Raw genomic sequence first — 21,592 nt, 5'->3', positions numbered from 1 at the left:
GCTAGAACTGATACATGAATTCAGCAAAGTTGCAGGATACAAAATCAATGTACAGAAATCAGTTGCATTCTTATACACTAACAATGAAGCAACAGAAAGACAAATAAGGAAACTGATCCCATTCACAATTGCACCAAGAAGCATAAAATACCTAGGAATAAATCTAACCAAAGATGTAAAGGATCTGTATGCTGAAAACTATAGAAAGCTTAAGAAGGTAATTGAAGAAGATTTAAAGAAATGGAAAGACATTCCCTGCTCATGGATTGGAAGAATAAATATTGTCAAAATGTCAATACTACCCAAAACTATCTACACATTCAATGCAATCCCAATCAAAATTGCACCAGCATTCTTCTCGAAACTAGAACAAGCAATCCTAAAATTCATATGGAACCACAAAAGGCCCCGAATAGCCAAAGTAATTTTGAAGAAGAAGACCAAAGCAGGAGGCATCACAATCCCAGACTTTAGCCTCTACTACAAAGCTGTCATCATCAAGACAGCATGGTATTGGCACAAAAACAGACACATAGACCAATGGAATAGAATAGAAACCCCAGAACTAGACCCACAAACGTATGGCCAACTCATCTTTGACAAAGCAGGAAAGAACATACAATGGAAAAAAGACAGTCTCTTTAACAAATGGTGCTGGGAGAACTGGACAGCAACATGCAGAAGGTTGAAACTAGACCATTTTCTCACACCATTCACAAAAATCAACTCAAAATGGATAAAGGACCTGAATGTGAGACAGGAAACCATCAAAACCCTAGAGGAGAAAGCAGGAAAAGACCTCTCTGACCTCAGCCGTAGCAATCTCTTACTCGACACATCCCCAAAGGCAAGGGAATTAAAAGCAAAAGTGAATTACTGGGACCTTATGAAGATAAAAAGCTTCTGCACAGCAAAGGAAACAACCAACACAACTAAAAGGCAACCAACGGAATGGGAAAAGATATTTGCAAATGACATCTCGGACAAAGGGCTAGTATCCAAAATCTATAAAGAGCTCACCAAACTCCACACCCGAAAAGCAAATACCCCAGTGAAGAAATGGGCAGAAAACATGAATAGACACTTCTCTAAAGAAGACATCCGGATGGCCAACAGGCACATGAAAAGATGTTCAGCGTCGCTCCTTATCAGGGAAATACAAATCAAAACCACACTCAGGTATCACCTCACGCCAGTCAGAATGGCCAAAATGAACAAATCAGGAGACTCTAGATGCTGGCGAGGATGTGGAGAAACGGGAACCCTCTTGCACTGTTGGTGGGAATGCAAATTGGTGCAGCCGCTCTGGAAAGCAGTGTGGAGGTTCCTCAGAAAATTAAAAATAGACCTACCCTATGGCCCAGCAATAGCACTGCTAGGAATTTACCCAAGGGATACAGGAGTACTGATGCATAGGGGCACTTGTACCCCAACATTCATAGCAGCACTCTCAACAATAGCCAAATGATGGAAAGAGCCTAAATGTCCATCAACTGATGAATGGATAAAGAGATTGTGGTTTATATACACAATGGAGTACTACGTGGCAATGAGAAAGAATGAAATATGGCCCTTTGTAGTAACGTGGATGGAACTGGAGAGTGTGATGCTAAGTGAAATAAGCCATACAGAGAAAGACAGATACCATATGGTTTCACTCTTATGTGGATCCTGAGAAACTTAACAGGAACCCATGGGGGAGGGGAAGAAAAAAAAAAAAAAAGAGGTTGGAGTGGGAGAGAGCCAAAGCATAAGAGACTGTTGAGAACTGAGAGCAAACTGAGGGTTGATGGGGGGTGGGAGGGAGGAGAGGGTGGGTGATGGGTATTGAGGAGGGCACCTTTTGGGATGAGCACTGGGTGTTGTATGGAAACCAATTTGACAATAAATTTCATATATTAAACAACAAAAAAAAAGAGACATAAGAATGAATATTTTGTCTTCCCTGCCTCAAATTGCTATGTGGAACTTCCTTATGCTGTTTTCTAAATGGGCTGCTCTCTACTCCAAGCTCTATTCATGCAAATCCAACTGTTCCTTTCGTCTTGCAATTATTCAACATAATTAGCAATATTTAGAAGGTTAGCCAAGTGTTGCACATTTCATATGTAAGTCTTGGCTTTACTCCACATAAAAATTTCAAGGTATTGTGCTCCTTAACTCTTCAGAAAAGATGTCTTTCAAAGACAATGAGGTGTCATTTATCCTTAATTGCTCTTTAGTTTTCTATTTCTCTTAAGCATCTATCATTTTTGACAGACAGTATTTTTTTTTTAATTTTTTTTCAACGTTTATTTATTTTTGGGACAGAGAGAGACAGAGCATGAACGGGGGAGGGGCAGAGAGAGAGGGAGACACAGAATCGGAAACAGTCTCCAGGCTCCAAGCCATTAGCCCAGAGCCTGACGTGGGGCTGGAACTCATGGACCGCAAGATCGTGACCTGGCTGAAGTCGGACGCTTAACCGACTGCGCCACCCAGGCGCCCCAACAGACAGTATTTCTGAACGGACTCTGACTAAAATAAAATGGTGTTCATATTTTCCCCCTTTGTAATGAAAGGTAACACATAAGAAATCAATTTACAGCAGAGTGTGAGATTCTACTTTTTTTGTATGTGTGCATGTGATCTTTGCTCTAATAATACATTTTCTTCTCTGTTCTCTAAACCAAGTATCCTTACTTGAAAACAACAGAAAGTTGGTAGAAGTTTAACTAGTGTTAGATATGTAGTCTTCAAATATTACAGTTTTTCCTACTGGGGCTACTTTCCAAATAAACATTAAGTTACTCTGTATTAAACTGAGGTTGTGTTACAAAGTGTACAGCTTTTCATTTGAATTATAAAAGAAATTTTGTGCAAGGAGAATGTCATAAGCTGTGTCCCTTTAAAAAATTTGACCTGGGTGACATCTTTCATAAGTTTCATAAACTTATAAAAATAAGAATTGCATCATAAAATTCAGTGAAATATAGTGAAGTTACATCCTTTTAGTTCAATATTGAGATTTGATTACCTTTGATATCAGTGACTGTTACTTAAAATAAATATCCAAATAAACAAACAAACTATCAAAAATTGTATGAGACAAGTTAGAGAGGCAAAGGTTACTTTATTTAAGACTATTGCAATAAGGAAGAAAGATTGAACCCCACTCTATTGAAGTAAAAGGCTGGTGGGTCTTTATATGCTGGTATGCTGGAAGGACCTGGTGGAAAATTATTGGAGGACATTAGGGAGGAGGATGGTCAATATAGTAGGACTATCTGTGTTTGTTAATGGTTGCTTATGGAAGTTAGACTTTAATCTAGCCTCCAACAGAGACTAGGAGATGGGACCCCACCATCTTTCTTGATGTTTACATTTCAAAGAGATGGCTCCCAGGTCCTTAGGAAGACTTTCCTGGGTTGCTAAGAGGAGACTTTTGTCTCAAAGGGAAAGATAAAGAATTTATAGTTGAGCTTTTTGTAAAGCAAATACTCTAAAAAATAAAATAGGAGGCTGGAGCCTACAGTCAGGAAGGAATCTGTCTAAAATTTAATCAAGCTGAAGGGAATGTTAAGGTCATCTTGGTAAAAAAAAAAAAAAAAGTTTACTCTTTTTTGAAACTTCTTTGATAAGAGTTTCACATCCTAAAGAATAATTGTTATAAGAATTAGAGAGTTTCGACTTTCAAAAATATTTTATAGAGCACACTCATAGAAAGTAGGATTTATATCTTTTACATCATAAATGTCAAAACCTATTGGCAATATTTATTATACTGAGAATTCAAATATTCTTGAAAAGTGCCGGAAGTATTTCACTCAATGTCCAATGCAGTACATTTCTCTAGGTAAATATTTTTTACCCTAGGTAGAATAATCCATTTATAATGTAAGATGACCTGGAACTGATCATGGTGATTAGGAACATTGTCACCTTCGTATTCCACAACTGTTATAAGAATGAAAATAGCAACATTTAAGCAATCTAATAGTTTTTGAAGGCACTGCAATTTCAGAGGTTTCTGGCAGATGTGTTGGTCCATTAAGCTTTAATGAGATGTTTAGTAGGCATAGGAAAGTAACTCAATTCAAAAGCTCTTGAGCCAAATATGTTCTTTTAGTCCAATGGGATAATTATCTATATGCATATGGAGATTGGGACGTCCTTCCAAACAAAAATCAATTTTAAATCACATCTCAACTTAAGGTCTTTAACTAGAAAAACAAAAACACTGAGTCTCTGTGAGTATGAATGCTGTTGTCTCTAAATGCATTCACTTAGATTCATTATATCTCTATTTTCATATTAATACTCCCTTAGAAATCCATATTTCTGCTGAAATGTGTCTAAAGCCCTTTTTAATATTATATCACTGACATAATAAAAACACTTAAAATAATGGCCAATACCTCTTGCACTTTTATGTTCAAGATACTAAATGATTTATACACACTAACTCATTTACTTTCTGGCCAAGCCTATGAGGTAGGTTCTATTAACAGACTCACTTTATATATGTGTTAATCAACTTGCCTAAGATCACACAGTAAGTGGCAGCCAGGATTTAAATATAGGAAGTCTAGATCCATAAGCCACATGTTTATCATTATATTATATCCTCTGTGTATTTATAAGGTTCAGAACTATTCAAGGGCAAAGTCTCTTTCATAGTAGAGAGAACAGAGTATTATAGTGTTTGGTAAACTCATTCTTTATTATGTTGGTTGTTCTATTTTAAATGAATAGTGAAAATATTTCCTGAAAGTTAGAGAAGAAATATATAGAGTTTGATATTTTATACAAGCTTGTTTCTCTTTTTCTTCATCCTGAATTGTATTAATTTATATTTACTAATGGAAATAATAAAGACAATTTTAAAAAGAAAAAAAACCTCTATTAACCTTACTTCCACATAGATTCAAAAATCAGTACAACACAACAATTTTACATGAATTTTGAATTTTGTTCTTTTGTGGTTAACACTTTAACAAATATTTTATGATTTAATTTTCTTGTAATTACACCTTCAGACCCTAAATACTCATGGGATCAGTTTATTACATTATTCTAAGCCATTATTCATTTAGTCTATATAGGTGATGTCATTTCCCTACACTCATGTGAAATCCTTTAAGGCTTCCATAGCTATCAAACACTGCCAAAAAACCCCACTGTATTTTGATCCAGTAAATAATATTTTTTGATAAATAGCAATAAAATTTATCTTCACATTTTGCAGCTTATTAGTTTCACACAATTAAACTTGTTTTCTTGTTGCTTTGATCTCTTATCCTAAATCTTCACATTGTTCTTCCATTCTTCTTTGCTGTCAGCATATTGCTTTCTTCATAGCTGTGCTAGGCCTGGGATTTTCCCTAGATTGGATATTCGTAGTGGCCAGGAAAGTACAAGCGAGAGGTGATATATTTCCTTACGGATACTGGGGCTATGTTTTTATGTTATTTATTATTCTGATTAACATGTGAATGTGTAAATCTTTCAAAGGGAATATATTGCAACGAATGAGTCTTTTAAAGTACATTTTTTAACCTTTCAGGACTTAGAAAAATGTCCCATTGTCCCAAACCACATCTGTTGGACCAATCTTTGCTCTGTAGGGCAAAATATCATATCTACCTTAGGAGATTCACCAGAATAAATGATGATATGAATTTATTCACAACAATGCCATATCTACCATTTATTGACAGTTCAGTATATATTTCACTAATATATGAATCATTTTACATACATTTACTTCATTAATATCTAAAAGCATCCAGTGAGATAGATTTTTCCCCATTTTTCTGATGTCCAAACCAAAGCTTAAAGATGATAAATATTTTTCCTAAGATCATACAGCAAATAAGGATCAAAACTTTTTTTAATCCCTTTATGTTTTATGCCTAAATAGACTTACCTAGTTGTGTCTTCTGTCTCCCCACCCTGTGTTATTGCTTATATTAACTACATTAACTTTAAAAACATGACTTCTCAGTTTAACTCTGTAAAAATTATGCTATGGTTCTAAGCCTCATTATGTTTTCATAGATCTAACCTATGTAATAAAAACAAGTTTAATTATGTTCAACTGCTGTATAAACAGCTAAAAATAACCAACTATTACCAAATAATAATTAAAATATTTTAGCATCCATAGTGAATCCTATGCAGGACTAAGTTTTAGATAATCATTCAATATGTATATTATTTATGTGGAGATTAGGCAGTTGAGAAAGCATGTAAATGCAATAATTTACTGCATATGGGCAATGTTTGTTAGTACTATTATTTAGATAAGTGTACTTTTTTCTTAAAGAAAAACATATAATTCATGAGTATTTAAAAAAATACTTTTAAGCATATTTTGTTACATTTAAACCACACCCAGAAGTTTATTCATTACTGCTTACAATATCTCCAGAAAACTTAAAATCATTTCAGAAAATATATGATAAGAATAATGATAAGGAAAGGTAATTTATTCTGTTTTCCATGGACTTTGTCTGACATTGAAAATTGTTACTTTTGTTCACACTCAGATCTGAAATTTAGACCAGAATAAATGAGACAATTTTATTTCATTGACAGACTAAAGTATCATTGAGTGGCTGATAGTATAAAATAAATTATGTTTTTCCCAAGATTTTACCTCTTTAAACTTCCTTGAAACACTTCTTTAATAATACACCTTAGAAAATGACTTGGAAGGTAAAATAAAACATGTTTTACTGTGAACGATTGCTGAATTTTATCATGTAGGAAATATCGTTGAGTTAAAGGATGTTATGTGTACTATGAGATATAGGTTTTGTTTTGGGTTTTGCTTATCTGAACAGGACACATTTGGATCAAGGGCCCATTTTTTAAAATATATACTTCTAAAGCTGGGAAAATGTGATGTATTCTAGAAATGATCAGAAGCTGTGAAGCTTGAGTGTGGACAGTAGCAATGGTCTGGAACCTATAGATAATCCCTATAGGTCATTGAAAGAATGAGTATTTTATTCAGTTTAGTGAGGACTCTATAATGTATTTAGTCAAGGTGGTAATTTAATCAATTTATATTTTTAATAGGACACTGGTCAGTATTAGAAGATTCAATTTAGAAGGAAAGCACAGGCAAGATTGGAAGAAAGGAAGTATTTCACTAGTCCACATGAGGAACAGTGATAGTTTGGATTGGGAGGAGGTGGTCGTGCAGATAGATAGGAGAACAGAACTGAGATATATAGAATTTCTGCTAACTGAAGTTGGTGATTTACTGTATGTCAGTAGATGAATAACAGATGGGAAGAGAGAAATCAAGAATGAACACTCTAAAACAAATGAACACTCTATTACTGTTTGAGCAATTAGACAATTGATGATGTAATTAATTGATATGAACAAGACTTGGGGAAGAAATGGTTTTACGCGCGCGCGCGCGCGCGCACACACACACACACACACACACACACACGTTTTTCTAAACAATTTACATATTGCTAAGTAAAATAAGCCAGTCTGAAAACTCTACCTACTGTGTGTGACCAACTTTATGACATTCTGGAAAAGGAAAAATTATGGGTACAGTAAAAAGATCAGTGTCTGCAAGGGTTTTAGGCTGAAGGATGGAGGGATGAGTAGGTGGAGTACAGGAGACTTTTAGGACAATGAACTATTTTGTATGATATTGTAATGGTGGACACATGTCATTCCACATTTGTTAAAACCCGCAGAAGGTACAACACAAGGAGAGAGCCTTAATGTAAACTAGGGACTTTAGCTAGCAATCATGTATCCATACTGGCTTATCACTTATAACTGATGTACCACATTACTTCAAGTTGTTAATAGTAATGGAAACCCAGATGGAAGAGTGATGGGGATATGGGAACTCTGTCTGTACTTTCTGCTCAGTTTTTCTGTAAACCTAAAACAGCTCAATAAATAAAATCTATTAGGCAAAAAAATCTGATAGATCACAAAAAGTGAATTTATGCTACCTCATAATAACATTAACTAATAAAATTTCTGAACATTTTTTGAGCTAAATCTAATGTACCAACATTATAGTCCTTGGAAGAAGTTATGATAACACTTCTTGCTTGATTTTTACTTTTTAGGTATCAGTTAACAACAAAATTAACAATTCAGTTAACAACTAAATGTATTGCAAAGCATTTCTTTTTAACAATGATTCTTCCAGATTATTGAGTATACATTCTCATTTTCTTTGAACTAGATGAGATATTTTTATAATATCATTGTAATCCTATGGTCTGCAGAACGTAATGAAACCTGATATCCATGAATAGACATTTTAATAGGATAAAGTAATTTAAGTGATCTTTCAACTATTTCTTTTCTTCTTCTTTGATATCCAGTAATAAGAAGCATATTGTTTTGAAATATTGAGTGCCAGAGGGAGTTTTTTTTTTAATTTTTTTTCAACATTTATTTATTTTTGGGACAGAGAGAGACAGAGCATGAACGGGGGAGGGGCAGAGAGAGAGGGAGACACAGAATCGGAAGCAGGCTCCAGGCTCTGAGCCATCAGCCCAGAGCCCGACGCAGGGCTCGAACTCACGGACCGCGAGATCGTGACCTGGCTGAAGTCGGACGCTTAACCGACTGCGCCACCCAGGCTCCCCAGAGGGAGTTTTAATAAATATCATTTAATTATCTATTTCCATGATTATCAAAAAAGAAATAAAGCCAAGTTAACTGACATATAGTAAAAAAGAAAAGAAAAAAAAAAGAAAACTTCACTTTGTAATATTTATTGATATAGAAACTGTATATTTCGTGTTTTTATAATTAAGCATAGGTATTGTTGTATGAATACTTTCAGGCCTTTATAGGGCATGAATGACAATAGTAAGGGGATTTAAGCATCTTTTTTTCCTTACCCAATGATTTGAACGTTTATGGTTTTCATAGTTAATAACTAGCTGCACAATCTTAGAAAACTTACTGAGATGGTAGAGATGTTCCATATCTTCACTGATCAATACAGTAGCTACTAGCCATATGTAGCAATTAAGTGCATGAATAATGGCCGGTGTGACTGAGAAACTAAATATTTAAGTTAACATAATTAAATTAGATTTAAATAGGACAGCACAGGTATAAAATGAAGGGATTAACATTTTTGCATTTCTGTGAGTCCTATTAATAATGAAAAATAAACGTTAAATATCCATAAGTTTTCAGTATAATTGGTATTATGCACTTTTTGTTGATGTTCTACTGTGAGGTTTGGGATGTTTTCATTATTATTAATCAAGAACATAGTGTTTTAAACAGATAGCATTGAATAAATGAGAGCTATTCAAGAAGATTAACAAGAGATAATAAAACAAAGAGGGTGAGTCTCTTAAAAAAAAACTGAACAATGACAAGTAAATGTTTTAGTTAAGGAGAATAGAAGTTTTCCAAAAGTAAGCAAAGTCTTTCCCATTTAAAAAACGGTCATTTAGGGGCACCTGGGGGGCTCAGTCTGTTAAGCATCCGGCTTCAGCTCAGGTCATGATCGCACCATTCCCGAGTTCCAGCCCTGAATTGGGCTCTGCGCTGACAGCTCAAAGCCTGGAGCCTGTTTTAGATTCTGTGTCTCCCTCTTTCTCTCTGCCCCTCGCCCCCTTCTCAAAAATATATAAACATTAATTTTTTTAAATGGCCATTTAAATTAATGATTTCAGTTAGTTTATAATATCTAACTAAACTCATTTAATTTTCAGGTATTTTTTATGAGGTAGATGCATGTGTTCCCATTTATGAATGGGATTATTGAAGGTCAGTGAGTTTTAGTAGATCAGGCAACTGTTAAGTAGCTGAGCTGGAATTCTTACCTACAATGGTTTGGATATAAAGTCTATGCAGTTATGTGCCATCTCCAAAGAAAACAAATTCTTTGAGTAAAGAGTACTAACTCATAGTTCAAACAAAACAAAACAAAACAAAACAAAACAAAACCCCTATTGTGTTAGTTTACCAGGGCTGCCATAACAAAATACCACAGGCTGGTTGGCTTAAACATCAGAAACTTATTTTCTCACAGTTCTGGAGGCTGAAAGTTCAAGATCAGGGTGTCAGCAGGCTTGGTTTTTCCTGAAATCTTTCTCCTTGGCAGGCAGATGGTCACCCTCTTTCCGCCTCTCAACATGATCACCCTTGGTGTCTCTCTGTGAGTCCTAATCAACTTTTTGTATAAAGATACTCATCATACTGGATTAGGGGCCACTCTAATGGCTTCATTTTACTGTTTTCACTTCTTAAAGGCACTATCTCCAAATACAGTCATAATGAGGTACTTGGGGTTAAGCTTCAATACATAAGTTTGAGAGGACATAATTCAGCCCAAAAACACCTACATAAAGCTAAACTGAACTATGATAATTTGAAATATATTAAGAAACACCACTACAATTTTTAACATAGTGCTAAGAAAAAAATCAAGCATTTAGAGACTTTATTGTTAAGTGCTTTTGTAAATAAAATTTATAAAAAAAATGTTACAATAACATAAAGCATTCTGAACACTGTGCATCTTAGGGACTTCTACATTTATGTCTTTTAAAGATTAGGAAAAAATATTTAAAATACTTACCTCTTAAAACCATTGATTTATGACTAACAACCTCAAATCAAAGTCTTGTCTAACAATAAAGTAAAAGGAATGAAAAATCATAATGTTTAATAAAATAGTCCATTTATTGACGTATCTTTGGATAAAAGAAGTCTTTACATCCTGCTGAAAGTAAATCTTCAGTAAATAATAGGCAGGACCACCTTGCAATACTGCTACTTTTAGTTATCAATAGAAAATCTAAGCAATCTCGTCAGAACCAAGCAGATGTGTAAGCCTGAAGAAGTGAAGTTGGACATTTATCATAATATAAGGGAATATTATGATTTAAGCTGTGCATATATAAAATTGCTTTATTTTTTTTAATTTTCTGAATAGAGAGATTTGATTAAACTCATTTTATCCCCATTTATATTTCACATGAACACTTTTAGAGCTCTTGTTAGTTGCAATAATACATTACCTGAAATGAGATAAGAAAACGCTAAAAAATAATTTAAATCATGATTTTGATGTTGTTCTTGCCATTTATTTTATTTATGGTTCTAAAGACAAGTGTTTATAATATGCATAGTTATCCCAAGTTTTGTTCACTTGGATACCTAACTTGAACAAACCTCTCATTCTTTCACGAAATCTATTTAGCCTCTGCTGAACTCCAGGATCTTTGCTACATGCTGCCAATAAATAAAAAGTAGAATGTTTTTTTATAAACATTAATCTTAGAGTAATCTAGTGAAAATGGCAGCTTTAAATTAATATTACACTGTGGTGAGTAAAACACTAATATGAATAAAGTAGGGAATGGGAGAGAGAGTATCATCTCTCCATCTCTGGGGAAAATTTTTCTTCATTTCTGAGGAAAATTTTGCGTTTAATTTTGAATTTAAAGAATGAGCAGAAATTTCACTTAATGTAGTACGCACATGTAGAGCATCAATAAAGTGTATATCCTAAAAGCGAAACTTTGGGTGAATTACTGATAGAAACTAAAGAGGTGGTTGGAGGTCGTAAAGTAATTTGGGGCCAGATTTGTCAGTACTTTGTCTATCTAGTAAGTTTGGATTTCATCTTGCAGCCATTTGGTAGAGGTTTTTATCAGAAAGTAAAAGAATCATCGTGAGGAAAGTGAAAACATTAGAAGATACACTGGAATGGGAAGAACCAAGTAGCAGGGACTAGTTGCAGTGGTGTTATAACAGCCCAGGTGAGCAAGAAAGAAAAGGTAAAAGCTTCATTAAATCAAGAGAAGAAAAGCTAGATTCAAGAAATAATTTAGCATTAAAAATCTGTATGGTATGAATGCCAGTGGAACGGTTGGAGTGTACAGGAATAAGAACTCAAAGACAAATACAGAATTTTCAAATTCAGAAATTGGGTGGATGGAGATGCCACTCACAAAAATAAGATATAAGAGGGGTACCTTGGCGGCTCAGTTGATTTGAGTTTCTGACTTCAGCTCGGGTCATGATCTCACGGTCTGTGAGTTCAAGCCCCGCATCGGGCTCTGTGCTAACAGCTCAGAGCCTAGAGCTTGCTTCAGATTCTGTGTCTCCCTCTCTCTCTGCTCCTCCCCTGCTCACACTCTGTCTCTCAAAAATAAATAAATGTTAAAAAAATTTTAAAAAAGAAAGAAAATACAAGATAATGTGGGGAAGGAACAAGGTGATACAAGAAAAAGATACTGGCGTTGTGTAATAATTTTGAACCTACAAAAATAGATGAATAAATATATGTAGATACAGTTAGAGCTATGTATATCATTTTGATCAATGCCTTAATTATAAAATTTATGATTGCTAATAAAAATATGTGATAATGTCATTTTCTAAAGTGTATAATAATGCCTTTTATAATCCTTTATATATAACAGCATTAATTTTTAAATTTATTTTTATTTATTTTTTTATTTTTTATATATTAGATATAATTTATTGTCAAATTGGTTTCCATACCACACCCAGTGCTCATCCCAACAGGTTCCCTCCTCAATCAATGCTCATCACCCATTTTCTCCTCTCCCCCATTCCCCACCAACCCTTAGTCTGTTCTCAGTATTTAAAAGTCTCTTATGTTTTGCCTCCCTTCCTCTCTGTAACTTTTTTTCCCCCTTCCCCTCCCCCATGGTCTTCTGTTAAGTTTCTCAGGATCCACATACGAGTGAAAACATATGGTATCTGTCTTTCTCTTCCTGACTTATTTCACTTAGCATAATACCCTCCAGTTTCATCCATGTTGCTGCAAATGACCAGATTTCATTCTTTCTCATTGCCAAGTAATATTCCATTGTATACATGAACCACATGTTCTTTATCCATTCATCAGGTGATGGACATTTAGGCTCTTTCCATAATTTGGCTATTGTTGAAAGTGCTGCTATGAACATCGGCATACAAGTGCCCCTATGCATCATCATTGTTGTATCCCTTGGGTAAATTCCTAGCAGTGCTATTACTGGGTCATAGGGTAGATCTATTTTTAATTTTTTGAGGAACCTCCACACTGTTTTCCAGAGCAGCTGCACCAGTTTGCATTCCCACCAACAATGCAAGAGAGTTCCTGTTTCTCCACATCCTCGCCAGTATCTATAGTCTCTTGATTTGTTAATTTTAGCCACTCTGACCAGCGTAAGTTGGTATCTCCGTGTAGTTTTGATTTGTATTTCCTGACAAGGAGTGCCATTGAGCATCTTTTCATGTGTCTATTGGCCATCTGGATGTCTTCTTTAGGAAAGTGTCTATTACTGTCTTCTGCCCATTTCTTCACTGGATTATTTGTTTTTTTTGGGGGGGGGTGGTGCGGAGTTTGGTGAGTTCTTCATAGATTTTGCATACTAGCCCTTTATCCAATATGTCATTTGCAAATATTTTTTCCCATTCTGTCAGTTGCCTTTTAGTTTTGCTGTTTCCTTTGCAGTACAGATGCTTTTATCTTGTTGAGGTCCCAATAGTTCATTTTTGCTTTTAATTCCCTTGCCTTTGGAGATATGTTGAGTAAGAAACTGCTGCAGCTGAGGTCAAAGACGTTTTTTCCTGCTTTCTCCTCTAGGGTTTTGATGGTTTCCTGTCTCACATTCAGGTCCTTCATCCATTTTGAGTTTATTTTTGTGAATGGTGTAAGAAAGTGGTCTAGTTTCATTCATGTCCATGTTGCTGTCCAGTTTTCCCAGCACCATTTGCTGAAGAGACTGTCTTTTTTTCCATTGGATATTCTTTCCTGCTTTGTCAAAGATTAGTTGGCCATACATTTGTGGGTCCAATTCTGGAGTCTCTATTCTATTCCATTGGTCTATGTGTCTGTTTTTGTGCCAATACCATACTGTCTTGATGATTACAGCTTTGAAGTAGAGGCTAAAGTCTCAGATTGTGTTGCCTCCCACTTTGGTTTTCTTCTTCAATATTACTTTGGCTATTTGGGATCTTTTGTGGTTCCATACAAATTTTAAGATTGCTTGTTCTAGCTTTGAGAAGAATACTGGTGCAATTTTGTTTGGGATTGCATTGAATATGTAGATTGCTTTGGGTATTACTGACATTTTAACAATATTCTTCCAATCCATGAGCATGGAATGTCTTTCCATTTATTTGTATCTTCTTCAATTTCCTTCAAAAGCTTTCTATAGTTTTCAGCATACAGATCTTTTACATCTTTGGTTAGGTTTATTTCTAGGTATTTTATGATTCTTGGTGCAATTTTGAATGGAATCAGTTTCTTTATTTCTCCTTCTGTTGCTTCATTATTGGTGTATAAGAATGCAGCTGATTTCTGTACATTAATTTTGTATCCTGCAACTTTGCTGAATTCATGTATCAGTTCTAGCAGACTTTTGGTGGAGTCTATCGGGTTTTCCATGTATAGTATCACAACATCTGCAAAAAGTGAAAGCCTGACTTCATCTTTGCCAATTTTGATGCCTTTGATTTTATTTTGTTGTCTGATTACTGATGCTAGGACTTCCAACATTGTGTTAAACAACAGTGGTGAGAGTGGACATCCGTGTCATACTCTTGACCTCAGGGAGAAAGCTCTCAGTTTTTCCCCATTGAGGATGATATTAGCTGTAGGCTTTTCATAAATGGCTATTATGATGTTTAACTGTGTTCCTTCTATCCTGATTTTCTCAGGGTTTTTATTAAGAAAGGCTGCTGTATTTTGTCAAATATTTTTTTTTCCTGCATCTTTGACAGGATCATATGTTTCTTATCTTATCTTTTATTGATGTGATGTATCAAATTGATTGGTTTGCAAATATTGAACCAGCTCTCAGCTCTGGAATGAATCCCACTTGATTGTGGTGAATAATTCTTTTTATATGCTGTTGAATTCGATTTGCTAGTATCTTGTTGAGAATTTTTGCATCCATATTCATCAGGGATATTGGCCTATAGTTTTCTTTTTTTTTGCTGAGTCTTTGTCTGGTTTGGGAGTCCAAGTAATGTTGGCTTCATAGAATGAGTCTAGAAGTCTTCCTTCCCTTTCTATTTTTTGGAACAGCTTGAGAAGGATAGGTATTATCTCAGCTTTAAATGTCTGGTAGAATTCCCCAGGGAATCCATCTGGTCCCGGACTCTTATTTGTTGGGAGATTTTTGATAACTGATTCAGTTTCTTTGCTGGTTATGGGTCTGTTCAAGTTTTCTGCTTCTTCCTGTTTGAGTTTTGGAAATGTGTGTGTGCTTAGGAATTTGTCCATTTCTTCCAGGTTGTCTAGTTTGTTGGAATATAATTTTTTTATAGTATTCCCTAATAATTGCTTGTATTTCTGAGGGATTGGTTGTAATAATTCCATTTTCATTCATGATTTTATCTATTTGGGTCATCTCCCTGTTCTTTTTGAGAAGCCTGGCTAGAAGTTTATCAATTTTGTTTATTTTTTAAAAGGAAAAAAAAACTCTTGGTTTCATTGATTTGTTCTACTGTTTTTGTTTGTGTGTGTGTGTGTGTGTGTGTTTTGGATTCTATATTGTTTATTTCTGCTCTGATATTTATTATTTCTCTTCTTCTGCTGGGTTTGGGGTGTCTCTGCTGTTTTGCTTCTAGTTCCTTTAGGTGTGCTGTTAGATTTTGTATTTGGGATATTTTGTTTGTTTGTTTGTTTGTTTCTTGAGATAGGCCTGGATGGCAATGTATTTTCCTCTGAAAACTGTCTTTGCTGCATCTCAAAGGTTTTGGATTGTTGTATTTTCATTTTCGTTTGTTTTCATACCTTTTTTAATTTCTTCTTTAATTGCCTGGTTGACTCATTCATTCTTTAATAGGATGCTCTTTAACTCCACGCATTTGGAAATTCTCCAAAGTTTTTCCCGTGTTGATTTCAAGTTTCATAACATTGTGATCTGAAATTGTGCATGGTATGATCTCAATTCTTTTATATTTATTGAGGGCTGTTTTGTGACCCAGTATGCGATCTATCTTGGAGAATGTTCCATGTAACAGCATTAGATTTTTTAAGACACTTTTAGAATTATGCAAGAATAAAACCTATTTTAATACATTTTCAAATTTTCACAAATAACACAAATTCTGGATTTGTGAAAATGTGAACTTTTAAATTAAACTTTCATTAAATTGTATTTAATTTTTTATAATAATACATAATTAAATATTATAGAAAAGATAATTGTTTTTCACTATGAGGCCAAAATATTGAGGTCTGTGATTTTGAAATGACTAATATTTGTTTTTTTCTATAAGGCTTGACTTTGCTGTGCTACCAGTTTTAGGTTTATACAATGTTTAGTGAGCCAACTCAGTACTCATAGACTGGATCCTCTTTAATTCATACTTTGCATAATTGAATACTAAGATGTATTTTTTTACAAGCATATGTATTTCAGAAGGGACAGGTTGCTCTTATACATTTTAGCAGATGATTTCATCATGAGTTTTCATGGAAATATTTCACTGAAACTAATGTTTTTCTGTTTGTTTTGTCAAATTCATAATAAATTATGCTAATCCAAGTACAGGTTAAATTTCTGCCCTTAAATATTTTTGCTGCGTCTCTGTCACACTTTAAATTCTCTGAAAGCAGACATATGAGGAAGAATGACTATATATTTATGAAATTGAATCGTATATACGGCCCTTCATGTCTTTTTTTTTGGGCTGACCCTGTCTGACACCAGGGCTGCTTCCAGCATATACTTAATCTTCATTTCCCTTAGTGCCGATGAACAGCTCCGAGTCAGCTGCCCCTCTGTTTTAGCCCTCGGTTGGTAATGTGCAATGTCTTCCTGTAATGTGCATAGACGATCTCATGCTGCAGAATCTGGCAACCTGCCAACCACCACTCTCGACACCCCTCCCCCAAGTTGAGGCCGTATGATATCGGAAACATCTTCTTCCCTGCCACACGTGTACTTCAGGAATGGCGGGGAGTAATCTTCACGCAACAAGGGACTGTATCACCATTTGAACGGTTCTGCCCAGCCTGGTGGCATGGATGGTGCCTGCTAAATGCCGACACCCACCTAGAGTTGAGAAGCAGAATTTCTCTCTCTCCTGTTTGCCAATATCCACAAACTTCATAAGGAACACTCCTTTTTCTTTCTTTGCAGTCTTCTGCATTCTGAGAAGTTAATGATCAAAGAGTGTATTATTTCTGAAAATGTTCTGCCTATCTTCAATTCTGATTCACTTCCCCTCTCTCCAGATCTTGTTATATGAAGAGAAGGTGCAAAATTAAGTCAGTCTCTCTCTCTCTCTCTCTCTCTCGTCTTCCATGTATATCATTTACTTTTTAAATTAGCAGTTTAGATGGATTCTTCACTCTTTAGCAGTGGGCTGCCTCCAAAGGAGGGAATGCCCCTCAATTTATTGGTCAGATGAGAGAAATTCAGAAAAGATATCTGGTAAAGCAGAAAATGCCACAACCCCCAAAACTTTGAAATGTCATTGTAAACTGGAAAGACCACTAGGTCAGTAGTCAGGGGGACTATGCTCATTTTATTACTAAGGGTCATCTCATGTTGGGCAAATTACACTCGCAGAGCTTTGTTTTCCTCACCTATAGAGTGGAAAATCGAGGATATGTATTAAATTTAAAGTCTCTCTTATTTCTATGAGGTCATGACATAAAATGTAGTGAAGGTCGTTCAATTGTTTCACTTTTTAAAATGATTTCCCCTTAGGGGCGCCTGGGTGGCGCAGTCGGTTGAGCGTCCGACTTCAGCCAGGTCACGATCTTGCGGTCCGTGAGTTCGAGCCCCGTGTCAGGCTCTGGGCTGATGGCTCAGAGCCTGGAGCCTGTTTCTGATTCTGTGTCTCCCTCTCTCTCTGCCCCTCCCCTGTTCATGCTCTGTCTCTCTCTGTTCCAAAAATAAAATAAAACGTTGAAAAAAAAATTTTTTTAAATGATTTCCCCTTAAATATCCATAAATGATCATTCTTTTCTGAATTTTATAATTAATAAATTGTATCTTTAAAACACATGGCAAATTCCATTAATTTTATAAGTACGTAAAACATGAAGAATTTAATCAAAATGATAATTTACATGGGAAAGAAAATAGCACTGGATGTAGACACCAACAAGAAAACTGATGAATATTATATGCTCTCTTCAAAATTGTCTATTTAGGGCATTTATTCTTTGGACTTAGAGAAATTGTGTTCAAGCACTATTTGCTATAACTTTGTAGCTTGAGCAAAAAATTTATAGAACTATAAAGACATAATCACAGAGCTAGTTAAGTCATAAATTAGGGGAAGTTGAAAAGCCAGATGAGTTTTTTTTGTTGTTCAATGAAAGAACAATTCCTTCAATAAATGAAATAAGAGGGTGATTAATTTTAAAATTATTTACTGTTTATGCTTTAAGCAAATATGTATTAATCAGTCACCATCTGCTTGCCAGGCATTGTTAGAAGCAGTGAGAACAGTAGAGAATGCTGTTGCTATAAAGAAGCTCACCTACTACTGGGAAGCCAGACATAGAGAGACAAAGAAGTGTAAAAAAAAAAAAAAAAAAAAAAAAAAAAAAAGAAAAACTGTGAGAAATCTATAATACATGATATATTAAGGGAGCAGACAGGTACCTGATTCAGTTAGCTTAGGATAAGGAAACTCTGCAAAAATGTGGTACCTCAATCGAATTAAATTATCCAATAATCATAATAGCAGTAGAAATTTAGGGAGACTGACGGTGAGGTATAGAATAAGCAATGAATCACTGCAGGCAGAATGTGAGTGTGGGAAAAGCCTAGGGGTAATAGGGGCCTTTCATAGACCGCAGGTGGCTTCGAAAGCTAGTTGAAGGTGTCTATGGAAGGCAGAGTAAAGGGACCTAAAAGATGAGATTGTAATGGTGACTTGTCATCAAATTAATCCTGTAACCGATTTCACTGATGTTGCAATCCTTTTGGCCCAGTCCACTCAGCCATTTGTCACTTGCCTTCTCTGGCACCAGAATATTATATGAGGTGGGTGTACTTTTTTCTCACTCCATAAGTGCTAATTTTATGATGCAGCCTTAGTTTAAAAACATTGATGGAATAAATAAAACTAAGATGTGATAACGCCAAAATCACCGGAGTAAAGGACAAATGTTAACCAGTACATATATTGGTTGGCAAACAGTGGGTTAGAGAAGAGTAGACCTCATTTTCTCACAATTACTAGCACAGACTTTTTTTTTTTTTATTGTGAATGTTACTTCATCAAACATCCCTCTAGCTCTGGCACAGTACATTCATGAATGTCTCCCATCTTTGCATGTGATTCTTCTGGGGTTTTTTGTTTTTGTTTTTGTTTTTGTTTTTGTTTTAAATACAAGATGTTGTTGTACATGTTTGTCAGGGATAGTAATTATATGGTACATGTGTACCTCTCCTTTATCCCACATTCTAGAAGAATTGCTATTACAGCATTAAATTAGTTCCTTCTGAGAATGAATGTGACCTTTGAACCCTACCCCATATCTCAAAGACAGCTTCTACCAGTGATTTAAAATTGGCTTGGGTGGGGCGCCTGGGTGGCGCAGTCGGTTAAGCGTCCGACTTCAGCCAGGTCACGATCTCGCGGTCCCCGAGTTCGAGCCCCGCGTCAGGCTCTGGGCTGATGGCTCAGAGCCTGGAGCCTGTTTCTGATTCTGTGTCTCCCTCTCTCTCTGCCCCTCCCCCGTTCATGCTCTGTCTCTCTCTGTCCCAAAAATAAATAAACGTTGAAAAAAAAAATTAAAAAAAAAAATTGGCTTGGGAGATGAAACTTCATTGCTAACTGTTTAAAAGGAATATAATGTATCATTTAAGAATTAAACTGAAAAATCCTCTCTTTTTCACGCCACCTCTATTTTGAGACCCCTTTTAAGGTGAAATACACCAATTGTTACTAATGCTATGCTGTTCTCCATTAGTGTTAAACTAATCACAACCAGGTAGTGTGACACTTATTCCCTAGGGTTTGTTTTTTTGTTTTTTGTTTTCCCCCCACTTATCATTATCTTCTTTTCTAAGACAAAGAATATGTCTCCCCCAAGGGCATTTGAAAACTTGCTTCTTGGTGAGCCTGGGTAGATCAGTTGGTTGAGCGTCTGACTTCTACTCAGGTCATGATATCATGGGTAGTGAGTTTGAGCCCCTTGCGCTGTTAGTGTAGAGCCAGCTTTGGATTCTGTGTCTCCCTCTCTCTCTGCCCCTACCCCACTCAGGTTTTCTCTCTCTCTCTCTCTCTCTCTCTCTCTCTCTCTCTCTCTCTCAAAAATAAATAAACATTTAAAAAAATGGAAGAACCTTATTAAAAAAAAAACAAGAAAAAGGAAACTTGCGTCTTGGCTATTCCATGCCGAACACAATGGTGGTCATTAATCAGACAATAACTATCTTTTGAATTGAGGCATAAACATTACACAAACTTCTCATGCCTTGAAAAAACAAACAGAAGGAAAAAAATACACATTTTATTTTATTTAAAAAAATGCATGAGATGAAATCAAAAGTCATTGTCCTAGAGCAGCAGAAAAATAAAAACAAGTGTTTATGTTAACCAATTATATGAGGTTTAAATCAAAAATTCCAAACAATTTTTTAAAACATAGATTAACTCCCAGTAGAAAGTGCAGTTTATTTGTATCTTAATAGTTACAGCATTTCTTGAGAGAGAAGTCAGTTGGCGATATACCGTTTAATGTTGCTCTCACTGATTAAAAGAAAATAAAAATGGCTTTTTAGGAAGACTGGAGTCAGAGTTCACTTTGGTCTTGGCCTCAGGCATATTTTGGGATTAAGAGTGGTCCAGTCTTCAGACTCTTGATTTGGAGATGTTATCAAATACAAGAATAACATTCAGTAAATAATATTCACTAACTTATCAATATATCTCTAAACCTCCTTTCCCTTATAGTTGCATTATCTGCAAAACTGCTTTCTCTTTCAACATTAGGTTTTGTATACATGCTTCTCACCAAATTAAAGACTCTTGTTACCAAGACTAAAGCCCAGGATGTCTTGCATTCCAAGCAAGGACTGTCTGTATTCTGGTTTACTGCAGACTCATGTGCTACCATTCACCCCTTTGCGCTTCATGTTCCAGCAATAGTGCAAGACATCACAGGTCTCTTCCCTGGAACAGGCTTTCTGGTCTACATGCCCTTCTCAGATTCCCTGTCTGCGTATTTATAGTCTTCCTTCAAATCCCAGTGCATCCTCGACCTCCATGGTAGTCCAGTCGTCTATGACGCCCCTTTCCTTCCTCCATGTGGTGAGATAATAGTGAATTTCCCTGTGCTTTCCAGGTGTTAATCCATGTTCACTTTTATATTCTGATTCTAATATATTTTTTTATTCTAATATATTTTAATACATTTATGTGGTTGCAGGTCTATCTGTCCTTTTGGACCATGAACATTTGATGTCAAGAGCCATGTGTTACTCATTCATCCGTGTTGCCCGTGTAAAGGACAGTAACCTGTATGCAGTAGATGCTCAATAAATGTTTCTGGAATTCATACAGGAGATGAGTAAAATGTACATTCACTACCAAGTTTGCTGCGCAGCAAATATGGTTACTGAGCTTCATTTTCCCCCTTTTTAGC

The sequence above is a fragment of the Herpailurus yagouaroundi genome, unplaced genomic scaffold, assembly GCF_014898765.1.
Source record: "Herpailurus yagouaroundi ecotype Mexico unplaced genomic scaffold, PumYag 140, whole genome shotgun sequence".
NCBI classification, from domain to species: domain Eukaryota; kingdom Metazoa; phylum Chordata; class Mammalia; order Carnivora; family Felidae; genus Herpailurus; species Herpailurus yagouaroundi.
Note: the sequence above shows the minus strand (reverse complement) of the source record.